This window comes from Magnolia sinica, unplaced genomic scaffold (assembly GCF_029962835.1).
Source record: "Magnolia sinica isolate HGM2019 unplaced genomic scaffold, MsV1 ctg119, whole genome shotgun sequence".
NCBI classification, from domain to species: Eukaryota; Viridiplantae; Streptophyta; class Magnoliopsida; order Magnoliales; family Magnoliaceae; genus Magnolia; species Magnolia sinica.
In genome coordinates, this window is record NW_026682763.1 from 270,260 (window position 1) to 293,426 (window position 23,167).

The window sequence follows — 23,167 nt, forward strand, 5'->3', positions numbered from 1 at the left end:
CAACTCCTTGGAAGAAGGAATTGTCTAAGTGCATGTATTTCAACATGCGTCATGTATGTTGTTCCATGGATGCTAAGTGTTTGTAGAGATGCATGAATGACCTACGTGTAACTGATTACACTAAATGTGGGCGTTGAGAAGTGATTCTCAATACTCCTATGGATGCGCATGATTTCCTTATGCATTTACATTCCAAGTTATTTAAATTCAAGCATTCCTATGCTTACATTTATGTTAAATTGATATTCTTCAGATGTGTATGCACCATGATTTGAGTGGTTGTTCCATTACTGTTTTACATTCCATATGAATATTTGTCGTAGTGTAGGATGTTTGGGACTATGCCTTAGTCCAGGAAATCGGTAATTGACCCTTTGGTCGTGGTTGAGATTGCTTTCGCCACGTGAGACGCATTAGACGAACCCGAGTCGTATTAGAGTTGGCGGCAGTGGTTTGGCCACGCGGAGTGTTTGCGCACTCTATGTCGTTCAATTCAACGTGCGCTCGTGCTAGTCGAGTTCGTCAACTAACCCGATTGTCCGATGTATGTTAACCATGTATGGACGCTACTGCTTGAATCTAGGGTACCGAACTTACCAGTGAAATCCTATTAACTATGGTACTCGATCCGCTAAGACTCATGAGCCGGACATGGTGGTATGGGACACCGTGGTCGAGCTGTCGGCCTACGCTGGGGTGACGAGCCTCCCCGTAGTGACCAGTGAGCAACTAAACTCGTGAGCCGATTATGGTGGTATGGGACACTATATTCGTGCTGTCGGCCTACATTGATTGGTGACGAGCCCTTTGTAGTGACCTCGAGCATACCTGGATACCGCAAGGAGGTGACGAGCCGATCTGTGGTAGTAAGGGCATGAAAGGCGTGCATTGATTGGTGACGAGCCCTTTGCTACGACCTCAACTATATGATCGTATGAGATGTCTAGGATTGACGACCCTAGTATGGATCACTGTTGGATGGTGATATGAGGAAGGTATCTTAGCTTCCCAATCCTGCTGTATGAATTGGACTAATAACAACTTTGTAATCATATCCATGCACCGCATTTGCATGTGCTTTGTAGATGTGGCGCACATTGAGGCGATGTCATGCGTAACGTAAGATGAAGACGCTGAGGGTGTACGCGTGAGGGCACGCATCATATTGCATTCATCCTTGCATTAACAAGAGTACTTGGGATTTATTTAATTGTCTTACTTTATCATTACTGTTTTATTGAACTGATAACATGTTAACCGGTGCCTTATTGTTCCACCGAGTTGATCACTCACTCCCACGTTTGGGGCGGTGTTTCACACCCACCAGACTCTGTCTTAGGCCCTGATGTTGCAGATGTGGATGCGACGTCTGAGGCAGAGCGGGAGCTGGATGACGACGAGGCTGCCTTCTCCTATATGCAGTTTTCTGACGGGTTCTAGCGAGCCTCGGTCAGTTGCGCGGGACCTATGGGATTACTATTTTGGGATCTAAAATGATGTAACTTGTACTTATAATTTTGATAAATAACACTTTTACACGATCTGGTTGTATATGTAGTTCAGGGACTTACACTTGTACACATATTTTACTATAAGTCTTCCGCTTGCTTTATTCACTTATCCCTGAATCATATCTGCGTTTTGGCTTAATCTATCCCATGTTTATGTGCTAATACAGTCAACATACATCATTCATTAATTATGTTGCATAAGTGATGTTTTGGAACTCGGGAGCTGAGTTATGCTCGACCCCCGAATTTCAGGGCGTTACAGGGTCCTAACGGGACAACACAAGCTAGTCATCTTGATTTGCCACACAGGCGAAATGAACTCATTTTCTACTCACTTCTTCTGTGAAACAATAGATATTTACTGCGTTGCTTCTTTGAGGATCGACTGCGGATCTGGAAGCTACGTTGATAGCAACGACATAAGATGGTATTCAGACAATCTTTTTATCTACCCCGGCAACAACAGCCAAGTCGTCATAAATACTACGATCGCAAGCCAACAGATGAGTACGCTCCGGTTCTTCCCTGATCGGAACAAGAACTGCTACATCCTGCCTGTGTTTGCCTATCGGAAATGGCTCCTTCGGGCCGGCTTTTATTATGGGAATTATGACGGTCAGTCGAGGCCACCTACCTTTGATCTACAGTTTGATGGAAACCTGTGGGCCACCGTCACTACTTCCCTTGATGAGCCCAGTTTCTTCGAAGTGATCATGATACCCACGAGGGAAAACGTCAGCATCTGTTTGGCCCGCACAGTCGATGGTGGGGTCCCCTTCATCTCTTCTTTGGAAATTCTGGAACTTGGCATGAACATGTACGTCTGGATGCAGGGTAACCAGGTCTTATTTAAGGAACACAGGTTGAACTTTGGAGCAACAGAAATGGTCAGGTGAGTGGTAATATCTTCAAATTTTAAGGGTGAACCCTGTTGGGGGACTGCGGAAACCCACAGAGATAAATAAAGTGAAGTAATTCAATTACACTAAGCAAGCACAACGCAGACACACCAAATTTAACATGAAAAAACCATGGCACAAACTAACAGAAAACACTATAAAAGCATAAATTACATGAGATAGAGAGAATACCTAATTGACTCTTGTTCAATTGCCCGCATGAGTGCATATGAAGCTCTCTATGGGCTTTTTAAGGCCACAGATTCCAGTGCTGCCCGAATGATATATATATATATATATATATATATATATATATATATATATATAGATATATATATATATATATATATATATATACTCATATACATGGCATCTAGGAGAATCCCAATCAAAATCGGAATCAAATCTCGCAGATACAAAACTTTGCGTAAATATGTGCATACATTCAATGGCACCTTCGATTGGACTTCAATGACATCGAACTAATACTGAAATGTTCTAGCAACCAAACATGAAAATCTAGATTTTACCGATAATATCGACCAAGCCTTCCATGACATTGAAAAATGACACATAAAGTATCTAACAACCAATGATTTATTCCAGATATCGTCGATGGCATCGAGCCGACTTTGATGGCATCGATCGAAACTGTTATTGACAGATTGCTGAATTTATAGATTTAAGACATCTATCAACAATCTCCACCATGTCTTCAATCATCATCCTTCGTAGCTTCTTTTCCTCTTTCTCTAATCCTACCTTGCATCATAGCTCCACCATTGCTTCTCGTGTATCCTCCGTCTTACTTTACACTTTCGCTAGGCCCAGAAAAATTGCGCAGAACCTGAACTTATCTGAGGTAACCACCTTAGTGAGTATATCCGCCGGATTCACGCTCCTGTGAATCTTCACCAGAGTAACGCCTCCTTCCACAAGCACTTATTGGATACAATGGCAATGAACATCAATGTGTTTAGTACGTAAGTGATAAATAGAATTTTTAACCAAATTGATAGCGCTTTCGCTTTCGTAATTAACTGGCATATCCTCTTACTAAAGTCTCAATTGATTTATCATCCCTCTCAACCAAACATCTTCCTTAAATGCTTTTGTCATTGTCATATACTCAGATTCGATTGTCGAAAGAGCCACCACAGATTGAATTTTCGACATCCAACTGATCACTCCACTTGCTAGTACAAATGAGTAACCTAAAGTCAAATTTCTGCAATCTATACTGCCTACATAATTTGAATCCACATATCCAATTAACTTGGTCCCTGTCTTCTCAAAAGTTAAGATATAGTATTTTATACATCGAGTGTATCAAAGTAGCCACTTCACCACTTTCCAGTGTTGTTTTCCAATGTTAGACATATATCTGCTCACAACACCAACTAGCTATAAAATATCCGATTTTATACAGACGATGATATACATTAAACTACCAACTGCATTCGAATAAGGCACATAAGACATATCATACTTTTCCTCATTTAGTTTAGGACATTGTTTCAAGAAAAGCTTAAAGTGAGCCATGTGGGGAATGCTGACTAACTATGTCTTGTCCATCTCATACTTGATTGATACCTTCTGAAGGTATCTTCGAGCAATCGAATAGGGCTTCGATATCATCGAGAACTGCATCCAATTAGTCCAGTAACCAAACTTGATTTTCTGTAATTCTTCGATGTCATCGAACTGCCATCGATGCATCGAGGACTGGCTTCGATGACATCGAACAACCTTCAATGACATAGACAGCATGAATTTATGCACTTTGGACTTTCGACTTTCTTCCTTCTCCACTTGGTTTCCTTGGATTTTAGTGTCTTGAAATCTTCAATCTTGGTCTCCTAAGATTCATTCTTTGCCTTGGTGATTCTTAAGCATTAAATCCAAGCTTTTAACATTCCTTTCAATCCAAGCTCTAAAACTCACCTCGCAATACAATCATGTATAAAATATACCCATTAAACGTTATCGTGTTCATAAAACCAATATATAAATAGGAAGAAATATGCAATATTTGAAACTTAACAACAATATTGCCCAAATCTCCTTATTGGCCCAAAGCATTCCTTATCCATTTATTCATCAAATTTGTAATCAACCACTAAATCATCTGCTCGTTGTGGATTCAGTTAGTACATTCCATACCCTCTACCATAATTTTGATGTCATGAGCTCTGCTTTTATGCCTCATCTCTTCCCTAGCTATCCTCAATATCTATCTTTATTTTACCATTTGTTGAAAAATTACTATAGACTTTAGTCAATAGATCTCATAAGTTAATCATCACTTGATTCTCTCTTACTTCATTTAGAGTGGAGAAATCTATAGTTGAGAAGAAAAAAGTAACAACCGGATGTATTAAAAAGTCGACAATACCTCAGTCGGCAGTGTCTCTTGTTCAAAGGAAGACATGATCAAAGAAGACAACATTAAATGCATTAGTTGGATCTTGTTTCTAACACTAATAAGGCCGGTCGAACCTTCTCCTTTTACATTAATAATATTGATGCTGAAATCTAGTCGATCCCATTCTGCTTCTTAAGAGCACATTGAGTACCTACAAGTGATTGGAGACAAGCAGACACTAGGGGTGCCAATTATGGCTAAGGGCCCTCCAATGCCTAAATCAGGGTTGTTGTGCATACATTTCTATTCAGTTGGGCCTCTATTTATAATCCTTTAGGATCACTTACGTGTTGCAGTGAATCTACTAGATAGGCCCGTATCATAAAATGAATCTATCCCTGGATACATCACGCCTCGCTTGGCGTGATCTTCGGATGAGATCCCACTAGGAAATCATACCCATATACGGTGAGTTGTGGGTGGTATCCGATATCAAGGTTACTGGTCGAGGTTGACCCTCAAAGTCATCTACCGAGGCTGATCTCTAGAGCTGTCAAGTGAGACCAAGTTTGGCAATCGAGGTCAGGATCTGTGGTCACCACTCAGGTTAGTCATGGAGGCTGAGGTCAATGTTTGAGGTCGGGTCGGTAGTCCGATCCTTCTTAAGGAGCTTCCTCCGATAATCACCTTGTCACGTCCCAGGTATCAAATTGGTCTAGTTTTGTCCATAACAAATAAGATTAGTCAAGCTAGCCTCACCTGAACCAAAGTGTTGAAAGACTACAGCTATAGGTCCAGTCAAAGTTGTTTTTAGTGCTTCATCCATCCAAGCATCTATTGTGCCTCCGGCCGACTATTCTGAAGATTTCAGAGCTTAGACCTCTTTCAGCCCCTCTTCCTACATCTCTTGCTCATTCTGGTTAGTGACCCGAAAACTTCAGGTATTTCTTTTTTGGCTAAATGTATTATAGTTTTCAAAAAATATTATAAAACCAAGTTTTGTGTAGGTGTTCCTTTTTCACAACTCTTAGGAGATAAAAGAGGCACATAAAGGTCATAGAGTGCTCACTTCAATATAGCCTTTAATAAATGTCGGAGAGAAAAAGAAAGATTGAATGATCCCAATATCCATTTTAATCATTTTCTCAAATCATATTGGCTCAATCCTCCTCCTTTCCCTTATTCTAACCGAGCTCTAGCTTTGGTCATTGATCCCACCAAAATTTTAAAGAATTTTCACCATCATTGTTTGGTCTCTGATTTAGGTGGATGTTGTTTATATTATTATTGTTGTTGTTGTTGTTGTTGTTGTTGTTGTTGTTGTTATTATTATTATTATTATTATTATTTTATAATTTCATATTCCAATATTTCCTCTAATTCCATTCTTTTCTTTTTCATAGTGACTAAGGAGTTTTTTGCCTCCTCTACATTACTTCTTCAGGTCGAGACATTAATCTTAATTACTCTAGTCTAGACAAGTTAATCTCCTATAAAAAAAAACTTGATGTTTTGAACTCTAAAGAGACTATTAGTGACATTCATCGACTAGAAAGTTAGGCAAAAAGTCACACTCAGGAAGAGGTAATAGCATATCATCCTATGGAGTCTTTCATTCTCCTTTTATAGTCTATGACTTTGTCACTCGTTCGTGATTAGGGTCAGGTAATTGTAGAGTCAGTCGTGACAATACTGTAAGATTCATCTAGGGTGGCCATTTCTCATGTGATTCTAGCTTCTTCCATTTAATTTGCTTCATCCTTAGAATTGACTGAGTAGACAGATCCTATCCTTATTAACGTGTGTAGGGTAGTTATCGCAGACTAAGCAAGAGAAATAAAAGAGGAATTCTCTCACCTAGTTGAAACTTCCAATGATCGATCTGTACTCATAGAGATCCCTATATCTAATGTTCCTATTGTATTAACCATACCAATTGATACTTCTAGTGCCCTCTCTCCATCACCTGAGGATACCCATCTTATAGAAGATATTTTGTCCTCCTTCAAGTAAGCCTTCATCAATGATACCTTGGTGGCTGAGTCCCCAACGCCTTCACCGGAACTCCAACAATTTCAAAATGAATTATTAGTTCTCATTCGCTTCATGGTTTCTAACATCATTTCTTCATGATCAAATAGACTTAATCATCTTATCTGTCACTACCAAACTCTCTCAATCTAACAAATCCTTATCGGCCAGGATGCATGTACTCTATGAATTTTTTAATCTAATTCATGAATATGAGGATGCAGTTATGGCGGTCGATAAATTTTAGTATGAATATATGGTCATGTTCCTCAAAAAGATCAAGATCACAACTACTAGAGAACATCTTTCCACCATGTATGACAAACTGAAGGAGTTGACTCAACTTTAACTAATTTGAAGGCTCAAATTTAGCGATAGAGGATAAGCTAGAGGTGTTAAAAGAAGAAGAAACACCTTTGACCAAGATAAGATGTGGTCAGAAAGATAAAGTCAATACATTGAGTGTCTTTATACAAGAGCATATTTCATTGATCAGCCAGATAGTATGCTCGGCCATTAAGAGTAGAACTGCTCTTTGTCGACAGAAAGCTAGGCAAGCGATGTTATTAGAGATGATTGTCACTTTTTCTTCTTTCGAGTTCTAATTGCTATATATTTGTCTACCTCTTCAACTAATGTATGGTTGGCCTATAATTCTTTATTTTTAATGCAATCAGCCATAATGCCTTCTTCTTTAACAATGCCTACAATACTTAGTTTTTTTTTTTTTTTCTTCTGCAATTCTTAAAAGGAATAACCATCTTGATAATGTGGCAAAATCATGTAAAGTCATGTGCTTGCTCATTCCATCTTTGTTAGAAACATTTCATGACATTAATGGATACTCCCATTGTCATGATGCTTTGACTTCAGGAATGCTAGGATTCCCTGAGCCTTGTATAAAGGAATCAATGGTTCTTTTTCCACTATGCATTGAAATATTTCTTACTTCTAATTTTAAAACTTTTTTTTTTCTATCATGGCCACTACACCCATTTTTTTTTCCATCGATCAGACTCAAGCTTTCTTGAGGGAATTTCTTTCTCTTGAGATTGATTCTTTTGCTCATTCATTTCTCTAGTTTGACATTTACCCATTTTTCTACGAGTTTCCTGACATTGAGAAAAATGATGCTCCATTAAAAGAACTTCTGGATGCTCCGGCCAAGCTCCAACGCATCGGCAATGCTTATTTTATGCTGTCATTCATAGGGATTCAAACATATTCTATAGCCAATATAATACACCTGCTATAATCGCATGCATTGGACTATATCATTTCAAAAGGTGATGTCGCAGACCCTCCAAGTTTAATATAAAGAGATCAATGATGATCTTTAGGATACTGAGCGTCTTTACCCAATGAGGGATTCAGACCACTCACATATTCTTCTGAATTTCATTAACTTTCAACTTGATATTTATCAAACTCGTTTGCATGAAAGCAGTGAACAGAAGAAAGAAACAGAGCAAAAGGCAAACATAATCGATCGTCGTATCGACCAGGTTATGCGCTTCCTCAAACATATTTTAGAGAGTGGAGAATCCTTAAAAACTTAAAGGGAAATGGCCGAACTCTTCAAAGAACATGCTTTTAAAAGGTTTAAAGATACAGCTAAATTGCATCTTGACCAGGCTTCCTTTTTTTTCCTTTTCTTTGTGTTTATTATATATATATATATATATATATATATATATATATAGAGAGAGAGAGAGAGAGAGAGAGAGAGAGAGAGAGAGAGAGAGAGTCATGCTCACCTGCGCACTTTTGCACACATGTCATGGGCGTCTAATCCGAACAATTCATGTGATGCGAATCCCACGAAAGCCCAAGGGATAAATTTTCACCCTGATCTAAAATTCTGGTGGGCCATAGCAAAGAGAAATGCAAATCAACAGAGGAAATTATTGTCATTTTTCATAGCCCACTAAAGTTTTAGATCAAAGTTAAAATTGGGGCCGGGGGGTTTCATGAGGTGCTTCTTCACTTGGACTGTTTAGATTTTGGAGTCACATCACATATGATGAGTTCTCACATATCACGATTTGAATGATAAGCTCCCACAGATTTGGCTTGATCTTTCCAAAGCTCCCACAAATTTGAATGATAAGCTTTAAAAAATTAACCATTGTTAGGTTTTTACAACATTTTCTCACATACCACGAAGAATATAAGCACCTTCATTGAGAACCTTTACCACTATAAATAGTTTATCCCAAGTGGGTGACCACTGGTGAAAAGCAACATCCTTGGCTCTTAGAGGTAATATTACCTTTCAAGTCATATCGCATTATCTAAAAACCTTCTTTTTCACATTCTTGTTATAAGCTCGGGCTATCCTGCATTTGTTTGACACAGTGGAGTCTAAGCTTACAACCGTATTTCATCTAAATTCGCGAGTTCGTCCAACATAGCTTTTGTAAACTCTGCTAATGTGAGATTAACTTGATAAGCTACTCTTAACACTGACATAATTATCTTAAAAGGTAATACCACTTTGTGTTCATATGTAAGCATGAATTATCTCATCCTTGTGCTTGTTCAAGATGAATTTCAAAAAGCTCAAAGGGCTTCAGAAAACTTAATATGTCATTCTTTGGGTTTTTTAATAATCATCTTACGTAAAATATTTTAAGTAATTTTATTACTACCCTCAATTTAGCTATTGGCCTGAGCATTGTAAGGAGATGAATTTAATAACTTAATTTTATATTAATTGGTTATTGTTTTGACTTAGATGAGAAATTCGTGCCTTGGTCCACAGTAATCAATTCGGGAATCTTGAATTGGTGGATTATATGGATTTCAATGAATTCAATAATTTCTTGATGACTAGTTCCTATCATGGGCTTTCATTCTACTTATTTAGTGAATTAATTGATAGCCACAATGATAAAACTATGACCTTTTGATGGATAAGGATAAAGTTTAACTATTAAATAAATGCCCCATCCTCAAAATGACCAAAGTTTAATAATAGGATGCAATTTGGTCACTGATACAAGTTGTATCGAATCATGTTTCTGACATGCTTCACATACTCTAACATATTGAATACGATCAATTGTTATTCTCCACCAGAAATATGCATACCACTTGAGTCTAAGCCTTATTTTCCTCCCAAGTTTATGTGCTCCACTGATTTCCTCATGTGCTTTGCCAATGGGTAACATGGATTCTTTCTTACCTAAACATCACATAACACACCATAATCTCCCCTTCAGTATAATTCATTATTGATCAAAACGTAATTTATGGTCGTTCCCCTATTATGTCGACTTGATTAATAAATAATGATGTAATTTTGTGAGCGTAAAGTACAACAATAGACATAAATTTTTATATATTAGAATACCGCCTCTCGGTATCCAATAATGTTCAACTAAGAAAATAAACTTCTCGTTCCTTTTTTGTGATCAATATCTTGTGCTAACGTAGCGCCAACCGATTCTACATAAGCCATGACATACAACTTCAATAGTTGACTTTTGACTGGTGGCATCAACAATCGTAGCTTACTCAAATAATTTTTTTTTTTTTCAAAAGCTGATTGATGTTCTGCTTACCACCGGAACTTGTCTCCTTGTTTTAACTTCAACAATGAGAAAAAAATGTTAATTCTTACTAGACAAATAGAAATGAATCAATGTATAAAATTGACTTTATCGAAAAACCTTTATAGCTTTCTCAGCGGTTGAACTTCCATTATTGCTCAAGCTTTGTACTGATTAAATTTGATCCCTCATTTATGTACCATAAATCTTAAAAAGTTTCCAGTCGAAACATCAAAAGAAAATTTAGGATGGTTCATTTCAACTTATGAATCCTCATTCTTTTGAATGATCTTTGTAAGTGAGTCAAGTGCTCAGATAGATCAGCCGATTTAACCATTAAATCATCAATATAAATTTCCATGAAATAGCCAATCTTGTCATGAAAAATGGCATTCATAGCTCGTTGGTAAATAGCTCTTACATTTTTAGTCCAAATAACATTATGACCCAAAAAATAGTTTTCAAATATTCATGACATCTAAAAGCTTTTTTGAGACATCCTCAGTTACAATGCTTATTTAGTTATATCCTGAGTGGTCATTTATTAAAGAAATTATTTGATGTCCTATAGCTCGGTCGATCATTTTTTCTTCATGGGCATGGGATACTCATCTCTTAGTGTGCCTCGATTTAAATTCCTAAAATCAATATAGACTATAAATTTATCATTTTTCTCAATAACCGATACTACATTTGAAATTAAATAAGCATATTTTATGGGTATGATGAACATGACTTTTAAAAACTGTTTAATCTCTTCATTTATCTTTCAAGTGACTTTGGATATTATCTACCTAGACAGCTATTTATGTGGTTAATAGCCATCTTTTATAGGTAACTTGTATTCGACCATGTTTTAGTCTAGTCCAAGCAACTCATGATAGGCACATACAAAGTAATCACCTAACTCTTTGAGTAACTTAGTAAGTTTGACATGTATCTATGAGTCCAACAATTCACTGATAAAAGTAGGTTTGCCATGTTGCCCTATCTCTAAATTCAATTCAACTTAAAGATATTGGAACTGAGCTTAAGAATCATCCAATTTTCCTAGAGCTTATTTTAAATCGTCAAATCAATACCATCTTTAGCTATTTAATCGATTGGTACTACTATTTCAATTATATCAGCAAAGCATCCATTATCCTATCTTTGTAAAGTTTCCTCAAGCTGCCTTAATCTAATTGCGAATTAGACCTTGAACAATATTTGAGTCATCATGGAATTTCTTCTATGGTATAAGTTATAATTGCACAAAAGAGAATTATAGCATTGACAACTCATCATTCGGTCGTATATATCTTAGTAGCGATATCCTGTATGATGTTATATAGGTTGATTCTAGCATCTCGTCTTGTAAAATGTATTGGTTCAATCTCGTTTCCATAGAAATAAGCTTTGACCACATTGGACGTGGCTAAAAATGATTTATAATCAGCCAAAAAAAATTCTACTTTACCTTGATTATAGAAAATCACATATTAATGTAGTGATTACGGAATGCATGAAAAAGAATGAATCTAATCTCTCCCCAGTAGTGCATTATAATTTGAAGAAGTGTTGATCACAAAGAAAGCGGCCAACACCTTCTTAGTTTCCACCATTAATTTGACAGATAAAACACCATGTACTTGTGTCACTCCTCCAGCAAAATTATTGACCGTGACCTCAGTCGACATGATATCATCCCGAGTCTTTCTCAACTTTACCATTATCTTGACTGGAAGGATATTTACAACTGCACTATTATTGACCAAAACACTAGTGATTAGGCAACCTTTTAAGTGTACAAAAATATATAATAGCTTCTAATATTGGATCATGATACCAATCGGTCTTTCAATTATTATCTTTTCATAAGGTGATTTTGGTTTGACCGAAATGATGACACAATTTTTGTGTTTGTAGTGTTATTTTTGTATTAAAAAAGTTCATATTAGGTATATTATTTATTTAATAATTAAAATAAAAAAAACAACCTAACATCCGTTCCAACTTGGTTCTGTTAGACTTGACTCAGCTCAAATATTTGGACTAAACCAAACAAAGCTCAAGCTTCTATAATCCAAATGAAACCAAACTCAAACAATGGAGATAGGCTTGAAGCTCGGCTCTTTTAAAACTCAAATAAAGGGTGTCACGTACACAAGCCAAACCAATCTTATGTCAAACTCTGCTGGGCTCGGCTCGCGTACAGCTACTGCGGGGCGCCTATGACCGAAAATGTCTCTCTCACAGCACATAAATCCGTGACAATTCATCGATTATACACAGTTTACACTAATACTAACTAGGACCGTCAAAATAGAAATGAATGGTGACATTTATATGATTTTTGACTATGTGAACGCATATTGGACGGATGAATTGGCATATACTACGCCATGGGTAAGGTGGATAAACGGCCAAACCTAAATAACTGTTTCTCGAGAAGCGACCGATGCCTTACAAATTACATTTTGCAGGTACCCAGATGATGAATACGACCGTTTCTGGGACCCAGCCATTCCGACTGGTTATAAAACGGTTACTGCAGATTATCCATCCCTTAATCAATCCGTTGATGATGATCCACCTCTGACTGTGATCAAAACTGCGATAGAAGCCCCATCTCCATCGGATAAGATCAACCTATCGTTCCCAGTCCCGCAGCAACGGTCCATATATGTCACACTCTATTTCACAGAAGTTCGAAAGTTTGGGCCTAATCAGAATATAACATTTGAGGTATACTTAACTGGTAAGTACTTCTCTCCAGTTCTCTCTCCCCGCTACCAGATGTGCGAAGAGATCAGCTGGAATGCAGATGGATGGTTCAATCAGACCGTCGGATGGTTCAATGTGACCCTTTCTCCCTTGAATGATTCAAATTTGCCTCCGATCATCAGCGCCATGGAGCTGTTCACTGTGAAAGAATATCAGCTGGAAAGCACATCCCAAGATGATTGTAAGTTACACACGCGTCTAAATGTCATCTAAAGCACACTCACCACATGCCAGCATGCCAAAAATATCAAATATACAAGTAATCCATCATGTGGACCTCACCGTTTAAGTACTGCTACCAAAATATAAAGGTGGCCCACTTAGTTTGTGTGCCAAGAAATAAGAAAACTTTGGACGATTTTTCACAGCCGGATTTTCTTTTCAGTTAACTGTGGCTAACCTGATTAGTGAACCGAGATGATTTTTGGCATAGCGAGTCTACTGAGTGGTGCCTTTCTGATCCACGGCTTAGATATTTCATCTGTTTGCCACGCTGGCATACGTGTGGTGTGTGCATTAGCTGACTTGTACACTTCTGTTAGCTTAGCAAAGCTCGAAAATATATGAATTAATGTAAGAGGTTTACTAGCCCTGAGCACATTTACGTGTATCACTACTGCCAACCCAGCACGTGACAGATATCTGAGCCGTACATAACGGGGCCCACTTAACCATAGGGCCTACCTTATGCATGGCTCAGATGTCCCAAAATCCTGCTTGGCATATGTGCTGTGTGACGGTGTGCGCGGATAGGGTGTGTGTGGGGTTAGCAAACCACGCGTAGTCAAAAGTCAAAATCATAAATATGCAATGCAATACACACGTGTGCATAGCCTAGGTTCTCGACACACCAACAATATAACACGTGTGAAGAATACCGAAGCCATCCATCTGGTGGAACCAACTACTGAGATGAGGGTGAACTCAATGGAGGATTAGCGGCAAGTCGATAAGTGCTGCGCTAACCAACCTTTCGGTGGAGACGGACCCAGTTTTTCACATTAGCAAGCCTTAATTAGGCCATAAATTGCTTTTTCCATTTTAGTAGAGCCTATCGTGATGTTTATTAAAAATTTATACCTATCTTTCTATTTTTATAGCTCATCGTAAGACATGAGCTCAAAAAACCAGACAAATCCAAAGTTCAAGCAAGCCACACCGTAGAAAAAAGTTGTTAGGGAAGTGCCTATCATTGAAAACTTCCCCAGGTCCACCATGATGTTTTTATTCTGTCAAAACTTTTCATAAGGTAATTACAATTGGGATGAAATGAAAATAGAAATATATTATCAGACCCAAAACTTTGGTAGCCCTATGAATGTTTTTATGGCAGGCAATCAATACCTACTCTTTCCTACCTTGTAGCTCACTAAACTTTTAGATATACCTCAATTTTTGGCCTCATGTCATAACATCAGCTGGAAAAACGAATGAATGGGGGTGGATTTCTCATAACTGTCATAGTGGCCATTAATGTGTATATTCTATGTAAGCCGTTAAAGCATAAAACTACTAATTTGATCCAAAACTTTTGTGCCCACCAATATTATATTTCAATGTTGGGCAATTTTTATTTTTTTATTTTTTTCATTTTTTGTTTAAATTTTAAATTTGAATACTCTTTGCATTCATAAAGGCAAATGTAAAAATATTTCGGGTGGGCCCCACAAAAAGGCCGAGGCCCCATCTATCATGAAACACACCTATGTGTCTGACAAACCAAAAATTGCTAACTGTCCATTCTGACGGCACTTAGCCCAACCCTAATAAGGAAAAGGGGACCACGCGCTAGAGGGGGGAGATCTGCCGGTGAGAGGTAAACTATCCTCTTGAGTTTTGGATTTGCCTCGTTTTTTCCTCATGTTACTTGATGAGCTGGTGGAGGGATGTGGATTGCCAGCAACCCCCAGGAAGTTCTTGATTTCAAATGTTAGATGAGGCCACAGGTGGAGAAATCCCTTCCATTCTGCTTTTCTAGCTCATGATAGGACATGAACTTAAAAAATGAGGCAAATCCAAAACTCAAGTAGACCACACCAAATAAGAAGTGGGGATAGAAATGCCTATTGCTGAAACCTTCCCAATGTCTACCAAGATATTTATATTCCATCCAAACTGATCGTAAGGTCATTCCCACTGGAATGAACCGAAAGCACAATAATATTATCATGATCCCAGACTAATGTGGCCCATGAATATTCCAACTATGGGCGTTGAATCCCCACTCTCATGTGGTGTCGCCCATTTAAGTTTTAGATATGTCTCATTTTTAGGCTCATGTCCTAGCACAAGCTGAAAAATGGATGGATGGGATGGATTTCTCACAAACATTACGATGGGTTTCACCTAACTTTCCACTGCGAGAACTCCGGGATCCGTGGGATCAAGAATCCCATGTAATCAACATCCTTAGGCGACCATCCTTTGTATATAATGGAATACTATGATATGACCATCATAGTATGTGAAAGGGTTGGTGTTTTTTTCTTCCTCTTCTTCCTTTTGGAAACGAGTTTGGAAAGCAGGATCTGACCGCAAATATCCACACATGATAATGAATTACACAATGTTGCATCCAAAAATTATCTAAAACCTTAAACCAGACATATCCTTCTTCATGTGAGCCATATAGTTGGAAAATATCTTTAGAAGGTAAATTTTTTGTTGGCGTTGACAAGCACAGAATACCGATTAAACAAAATGAAAAAAGAAGAGTTTATTGCATTAGGCAATGGATCCTCTGTCTGCATTAATTACACAGTGGAACACACACCGCAGATTAAACAAAAATGGGAAAAAGTGGGCTTGGGGGCAGTCAGGGGAAAACTGTTTGGTGGCCAGTGCGGCCTGGCTTAGGTCCCTTGATCCAATTTTTATTTTTGCCGCTATTTCTCCTTATGATAGGTTCCATTAGACAATTAAGACAGTCTACTATGCAATATGCAGGGCATAAAATGTTCTTTTAAACAACTTCAGGGGTTAGGTAAATTAGACTGTGATTGCATACATATTTCTCATTCCCACATACAATTATGTGCAAGTCGAAAATGTTTAGTTCATTAGGATGTTTCTTAATGAAGAAGGTTATTGCAATATTTTGTGTGGTTTTGTGATAGTAGATAAGGTAATCTTCTGAGATTTGGATGTTTTATTTATTTATAATGTTTATCTATTAAGTTCTCTCTCTTCTATTTATTTTTATTATTATCAGTAAAATAAACAAGTTATAATTTTTAGAATGTAGTCTCTTATGGTTCAACATGGTATCACCGCGGTACCAATCCCTTGTGTCATTTTATCTGTCTGCCAGCCATCACCCAATGAGACCTCTACTAGTGCATAATTATCTACATGCCACCCATCAACCACCACTTGTAGCAACCGTCTTTGAGCCATTGATATGCCCCTACAAAACCCACAGTCCAGCATCTCTACATCCATAAATTTACTCGTTTTCATCCACGTACCTTTTTTTTTTTTTTTTTTTGGTACACATGGGGCCTCCCTTTTGATCAATTTTTTTTTTTTCAAACGGAGGGCCTTGCCCCTGAATCTTTGTTAAATGAGAACAGATGATGTACAACCTACACTTTCGGGTGACCACTATAAAAACCGGCCTCACCTATCATATAAGCTAACCTAAAGAAACCTAAAATGAGAAAGGAACTGAGAATGAAACAGGGCATGTCACACAGCCGACACGTAATCCAACTCCAAGGAGCCTATCCAGACTCCTCTGCTCACTTCCACCCCTCCTGCAAATGCTAGTACCCACCTAAATAAGATTTTTTCCTGCTGGATGTCTTTGTTGTCCACTGGAGATGTGTGCTTCACTATCCAACATCATTAATATTATTCAACAGCGTCATGCCTACTCAAACAAAATTTATTCTCCCAATCAGATTTGTGCGAACTCCTCCCAATTCTCCCGCAGAAGATCTCGGTTCTGCTTTGGAAGGCCATCAAAAGTGCGATCCCGGTGGAGGATGTGATTCAGACCAAGGGGATCCATTTGGCTTCTCAATGCGTCTATTGTGACGGAATCGCTGCTCAGGGGCCTGCGTCGGAATCGGTTGATCATCTTTTCATCACTAGCCCAAGGGCGAGAACGCTGTGGATCCTGTTTGGGACCATCTTTAGTTTGGGCTCGTTGGGGGTTCCATGGTGATTAATAAGTTGTCCTGGTGGTGGAACAGCCCCTCTCCTCGGGACTAGGCTGGTCATATCTTCAAGCTAATTCCAGGGTTCATAATCTGGGAACTGTGGAGAGGTAGAAACCAAAGGAAGTTCGATGGCCTCAGCCCGTCCATCCTATCTCAAGTGGCTAGGATCAAAGGCTGGGTCCAGGTCACTTCAGATGAGTGGGCCCCAGTCTCGTCAGCTAGATTGCAGAACAGGGCCCTAGCGTAGCTGGGTCTCCGGCCCGTTGGATCTCGCGCCCACACTGCATGTCTGCGTGTGGTCAAATGGAGCAAGCTGCTTTTGGGTTGGGTGAAGCTGAATGTGGAAGGGTCGGCGAGAAGAAACCCGGGCTTGGTGGGTGGAGGTGGTATTCGTAGAGACAATCAAGGCAAGTTCCTCTTTGGCTTCGTCAAAGGGTACGGAACCGCGTCTAACACTCGAGCTGAGTTAAGGGCGATTCACGATGGCCTTCAACTCTGTTTGAATAGAGGCTTCCACAAAGTTATCATCGAGTTAGACTCGCTAATGGTGATTAATTTCCTTACTCACAAGTCTATCCCATGCTGGAGGTGGATGTATTGGATAGGTAGAATCAATGGTTTGAAGGATTCCGCTGAGGTGATTTTCCAGCACACGTTCAGAGAGGGGAACGAGCCGGTAGATAGGATGGCCAAAATGGGGAGTGCATCTCAAGCTTCCACTTTCTCTAGTGATTTTGGATCCATTCCTAGAGAAATGAAGGGGCTCATCTTCTTGGATAAAGTGGGGCTGGGCAAACTCAGGAGTTAGTTTAGATTGGGGGTGTTCTTGTATAGTTTCTTTTCTTTCACGATAGGCTGCCCCGGGTTCTTTTTGTCTTTAGAGGTGGCCCGAAATACTGGTTGTATCTTTCCCATCAAGATATAAAATTTCGTTTCCGAAAAAAAAAAAAAAAAAACTAACTCCTCCCAATTCTCCCAATTCCCAATCCCACCGCTATCTCCATCTCTATCAGTGCTTCTGCATTCCTTCATTGCCCTGCCTTCTTTGCCTTTGCATGCACATTCACAACACCACCTCAATCATCCACCATCATTAAATCAATTGTATATAAATTTAGTTATTTCCAGTGTGGCAGCCTATCTTCGACATCAACCACACCTGAACTTTTTTAGCCAAGCGACACTGGTTAATGATCCCAACCTGATTCCTGAACCTCCACATCTTCATTACCCTACTGAAGAAGGCCTAGAAGTTTGAATTCTAATTCTGCAAAGGGTTGGTTCTACCCTGCGATGTGGGTTTTTTTTCTAAAGGGGTGTTGAAGGTTCTCGAGGAATACAAGGAGGGATTTCATTGGTTTGGGTTGGAAGAGGTTTTGAAGTTGTTTTCTAAGCTTGGTTTTTATTCTTCTAAGGAGGGGAAGGGCACTTTCCATAGATTCATTCCTCTGTTACAGGAAGCCAGGGTTTGATGGTGGGTGGTGAGGTTTTGATTAGTTTTTTTCTTTTTTTTTTTCATATGACAATTTTAGAATTTTAGGTTTTGTTCATCACCTCTTCCGTATACCTATTGATCTATGTATCTTTCCCTTACCGGAGACTTTTCACAAGATGTCTTTTGTTTGTGTAGGGAATTTGGACTGGACTTGTTATTATGTCAAGCATTTGAACTGGACCTATCACCTTAGCCGTATGGCCAGACCTATTTTTTCATTTGTTGTTAGAACATCAAATGATTTATATCCTATCATTGAAAGTGCTAATGATTTATATCCTAAAGTCATCAAATTGCAGGCTCATCTCATGTTATTTATTGTTCTGTTGCCATGTTATTGTTGAATTTTTCTTTTGCTTTTGAATAAATATTCACTACGAGTAACTTGAGTTTGAAGAGAGATATTAAATCAGATTATGATAATCTTCTTATATTAGAATATTTCATTTTTTTTTTATGTTTACATCTCTGCAAATCTCTACATATCTCTCATTTATCTCTCTTATCTCTTATATATTATTGTTTTTGTCAATTAGATAAACAAATTATAATTTCTTCAATGTAGTTTCTTGATATTTAACACATTTTAAAGAAAATTTTCCGAGAACAGTACCGGTGTATGTATGACCAAAGGGTGTTCATCTGTTGACTCCACCATGAACATGCCTCATCCAAATATTCATCTCTATTATTGTGTTTCAATTATAAAAAATGAGTTTTGATTAATGTATTTCTTTCTAGTGAATGGGTTAGAAAGTTTCAATTATCAATCGATGCGCCTGTATAAGTGGACCGGAGATCCATGCTTGCCATCAAATTCAACTTGGGAATGGTTGAGTTGCAATGACAAGGATCCCCCACGAGTTACGGCTATGTAATATCTCCAAGCCATATTTAACAACTTTTTTCTTTTTATCCATTCTACTTTTGTGGTGAATCATTCGTGTTTGGTTTACATAACATAATCACTTTTCTTTGTTTTTCTCTATTAGCTATCTCTCTGGATATAACCTTATGGGTTATCTTCAAAATTTCAGCCAAATGGAAGCCCTTGAAATTATGTAAGTTTATTTTAACAGATAAATGCATGTAAATATGTATCTTTATATATATTGGTGTAAACCACACCAGCAATGCATATGGAAAAAAGGAATGGCTGGAAATTTTTGGCTGATTGTCCATCATTGTCTAGGCTGTAAGGGCGTGTTTGGCTGGATGGATCCCATGGGATTAGGAGGGATGGAATGGTAAAATCCTGGGATATGCCAAACGAGCCAAACAGACCCCCGATGAACTTGTCCCGGGATATGGCAAACCCATGGATCTTAAACCAGTCCACTGACATCACCATCATTACCTTAAAATTGATCCCATCCCTCCTAATCCCGTTCAATCGCGCCTTGGGCGTGTTTGGTTGGACGGGTTGGAAGGGATTGGAAGGTAAAATCCCGGGATATGCCGGGCGTGCCAAACAGACTCAGTGAACTTGTCCCGGATATAGCAATCCCATGGATCTTAAACCAATCCACTGACACCACCATCATTACCTTAAAATCCATCTCATCCCTCCTAATCCTTCTTAATCCGCCCAGCCAAACAGGCCCTATGCCACCTAATTAATCTATCAACAAATTTTGAGCATCTTCATTTCAAAGTGGGTTGACCATGCTAGATGAGTTGGATGCCATCCACCATGACAGCCCCCAAACGAATCTAGTTGCACATTCTCTTCAGCTACAGCTGTTTGTGGACGAGACTGTCTTTGCTATAAAACATCACAATATATTTCTGATTTTCCATAGGGATTATAGTTATTGGGTCTGGCATAATTCTTCAAAGATCCATATCATTACCCTCAACATGGATGGGGGATATTAGGGAAAAAAATCTGGATTTAAATATTTTAACCATTTGATCATTAAAATATTTTCTATTGAATATGGCCATCTATTTTAACCATTGTTTTGTGGGCTATTTTGATAGAAGATTTTGTAGATGTTTTTTATATCACCCATCCACAATGAGTCCCATTGGATCGATACATGGTTTCAAATGGAGAGAGAGAGAGAGAGAGAGAGAGAGAGAGAGAGAGAGAGAGAGAGAGAGAGAGAGAGAGAGAGAGAGAGTGTGTGTGTGTGTGTGTGTGAAGTTCAATAATTTGATTTTGTTTGTAGAGATTTGCACAACAACAACCTTCGAGGGCCTATACCTGACTTCCTTGGAGAATTTCCAAACCTGCGAGTGCTGTAAGTTACAGTCAATTTTACTTGAACATCAGTTCAAAGGATAGTCTCCTGTTTAATTTTCAAACCATTTAAAAAATGGTAGTGATCTACGAATGTACACGTGGCATTGTCGTAAGGTAACGCAAACTGTCAAATTGCTGACCCAACTGTAGCTGGTGGATGATTGAAAATTTCCACTAAAAGGATATTATCAGTACCCGTGGTATTTTCTTATGAATTTGGACTACTATCTTATGATTTTAACCATCCATATGATAATCATTAATTGGATGGTTAGGACTGCTTGATCAGTGTGATTTCAGAGATGCTACATCTGTAAATTTTGATCGTCTGCATAGCTCTACATCAATGCCACATGAGGGAGATGAATCACTAACATTTTTTAAGTGATGCAAAACTAGTCTTCATCAATGCCACATGAGGGAGATGAATCACTAACATTTTTTAAATGATGCAAAACTAGCACAGGAATCTTCCCTAAAGTTGAAATGCCTCTCTGAGCTGAGTTCATCTTATCTTATTTTATTTTCTTATTTTCTTCTTCTTCTTTTTTTTCTTTTTTTTTTTGGCAGGAACTTAGCCAGCAATAATTTTGAAGGCAGCATACCGAAGTCGATTCTAAACAACGATAGAATATCCTTCAAGTAAGACTTCAATCACCAACTTGTGCACCGTCTTCCTCCTTTGATTGCCAGCGGTCCGGTGTTCCGTGCACATTCAAATTTGACTCCTTCCAACTTTTGTAACTGTAGGCAGGAAATGTGCATATGGATTCCCACCCACAGTCAATGGACGAAGAGATAACCCAGAGTCATATAGTACATAATCCCCTGTTTACCAGTCAACATATGCAATCATTTCGGGTCACTGCCCAAATATTATTTACATGCACAACAGGTCTCTCAAAAAGAGTATTAATCACCTAACCATCTGTAGATTAATAGATTAAGATATAGCAGATGTGTCTCAAGTGTTGTCAGAATGTCTTAAAGCTGAAATTGTTTGGGCTGCTCGACCGGTCGAGTAACTGGCTCGACCAGTTGAGGGTCCACTCGACTGGTCGAGGGCCGCTTGACTCGAAGTCTAGCAAGCACAGGTTTTGGGTGTCCGGGCCGCTCGACCGGTCGAGGGGGTCACTCGACCAGTTGAGGTTATGCAGATCCTACGTGGACTGCGTAAATTTGAGGCGGTTTCCAGACTTTTCTGGACTAGGTGCGTAAGTGGAGTTTCCTAAAATATAAATATGGGTCTCTATGATTATTTTAAAGTATTCTAAGGCTTTCTAAAAGTTTTTCAAGGGTTCCTAAAAGGGTTTTCTGGTTATCAAAGGGTGTAGCAAGGGTGAGATTCGAGGTTGTTCGAATTGGGTAAGTCCTCTCTCTTGTAATTTCTATTTCATAGTGGATTTCTATCGCTTTGTGCCGTGGTTTTTTCCTGCAAGGGTTTTCCACGTTAAATTTTTGTGTTCTCTTGTGAATGCTTGACGTTATTGGATTATTATCCTAGATCTAGATCTGTATGATTCCGCAGCACAAATCCCCAACAAGTAGTATCAGAGCAATCATTGGGGCACAAATCTGAATCTGCAAAATTAGTAATATAGAAAACGACAAGTTTGATATTGAGAAGTACTCAGGCAAAAATAATTTTGAATTATGAAGGATTAAGATGATTAACCTGTTAACCAAGCAAGGCGAAATTAAGGCTCTTGAGAAGCGAAAATCTACCATGAAAGATGATGAATGAGAAAACCTTGATAGTAATGCTTTAGCCTCTATCCGTTTATGTCTCATGGATGAGGTTCACTATAATGTTTTAAGGGAGAAAACTGCAACTAATTTGTATGCGAAGTAGAGAACATTTATGTAAAGAAGTCTTCTGAAAATTACATACACTTGAAGCTACAGTGTTATACCTTCAAGATGGCAGAGGGTGGAGATCTAGAAGCCCATATCAGTAACTTTAATAAATTGATGTGAGAATTGCTGGATATGGAGGAAGTAGTCAAGGATGAGGAACAGACATTTATATTGTTGAATTCTCTTCCTGTATCATATGAGTCTTTCAGAGACACGATGTGCACTGCAAATAAAACCCTACTTGTTGATACCGTTATCTCAACCCTTCATGGAAAGGC

At 38.5% G+C, this 23,167-nt stretch overlaps 1 pseudogene; it reads left to right on the forward strand.

Annotated features, from left to right (window-relative positions):
* Window positions 1-1,825: 1,825 nt before the first annotated feature.
* On the forward strand, window positions 1,826-22,658 carry LOC131236019 (probable leucine-rich repeat receptor-like protein kinase At2g28990; annotated as a pseudogene).
* Window positions 22,659-23,167: the final 509 nt, after the last annotated feature.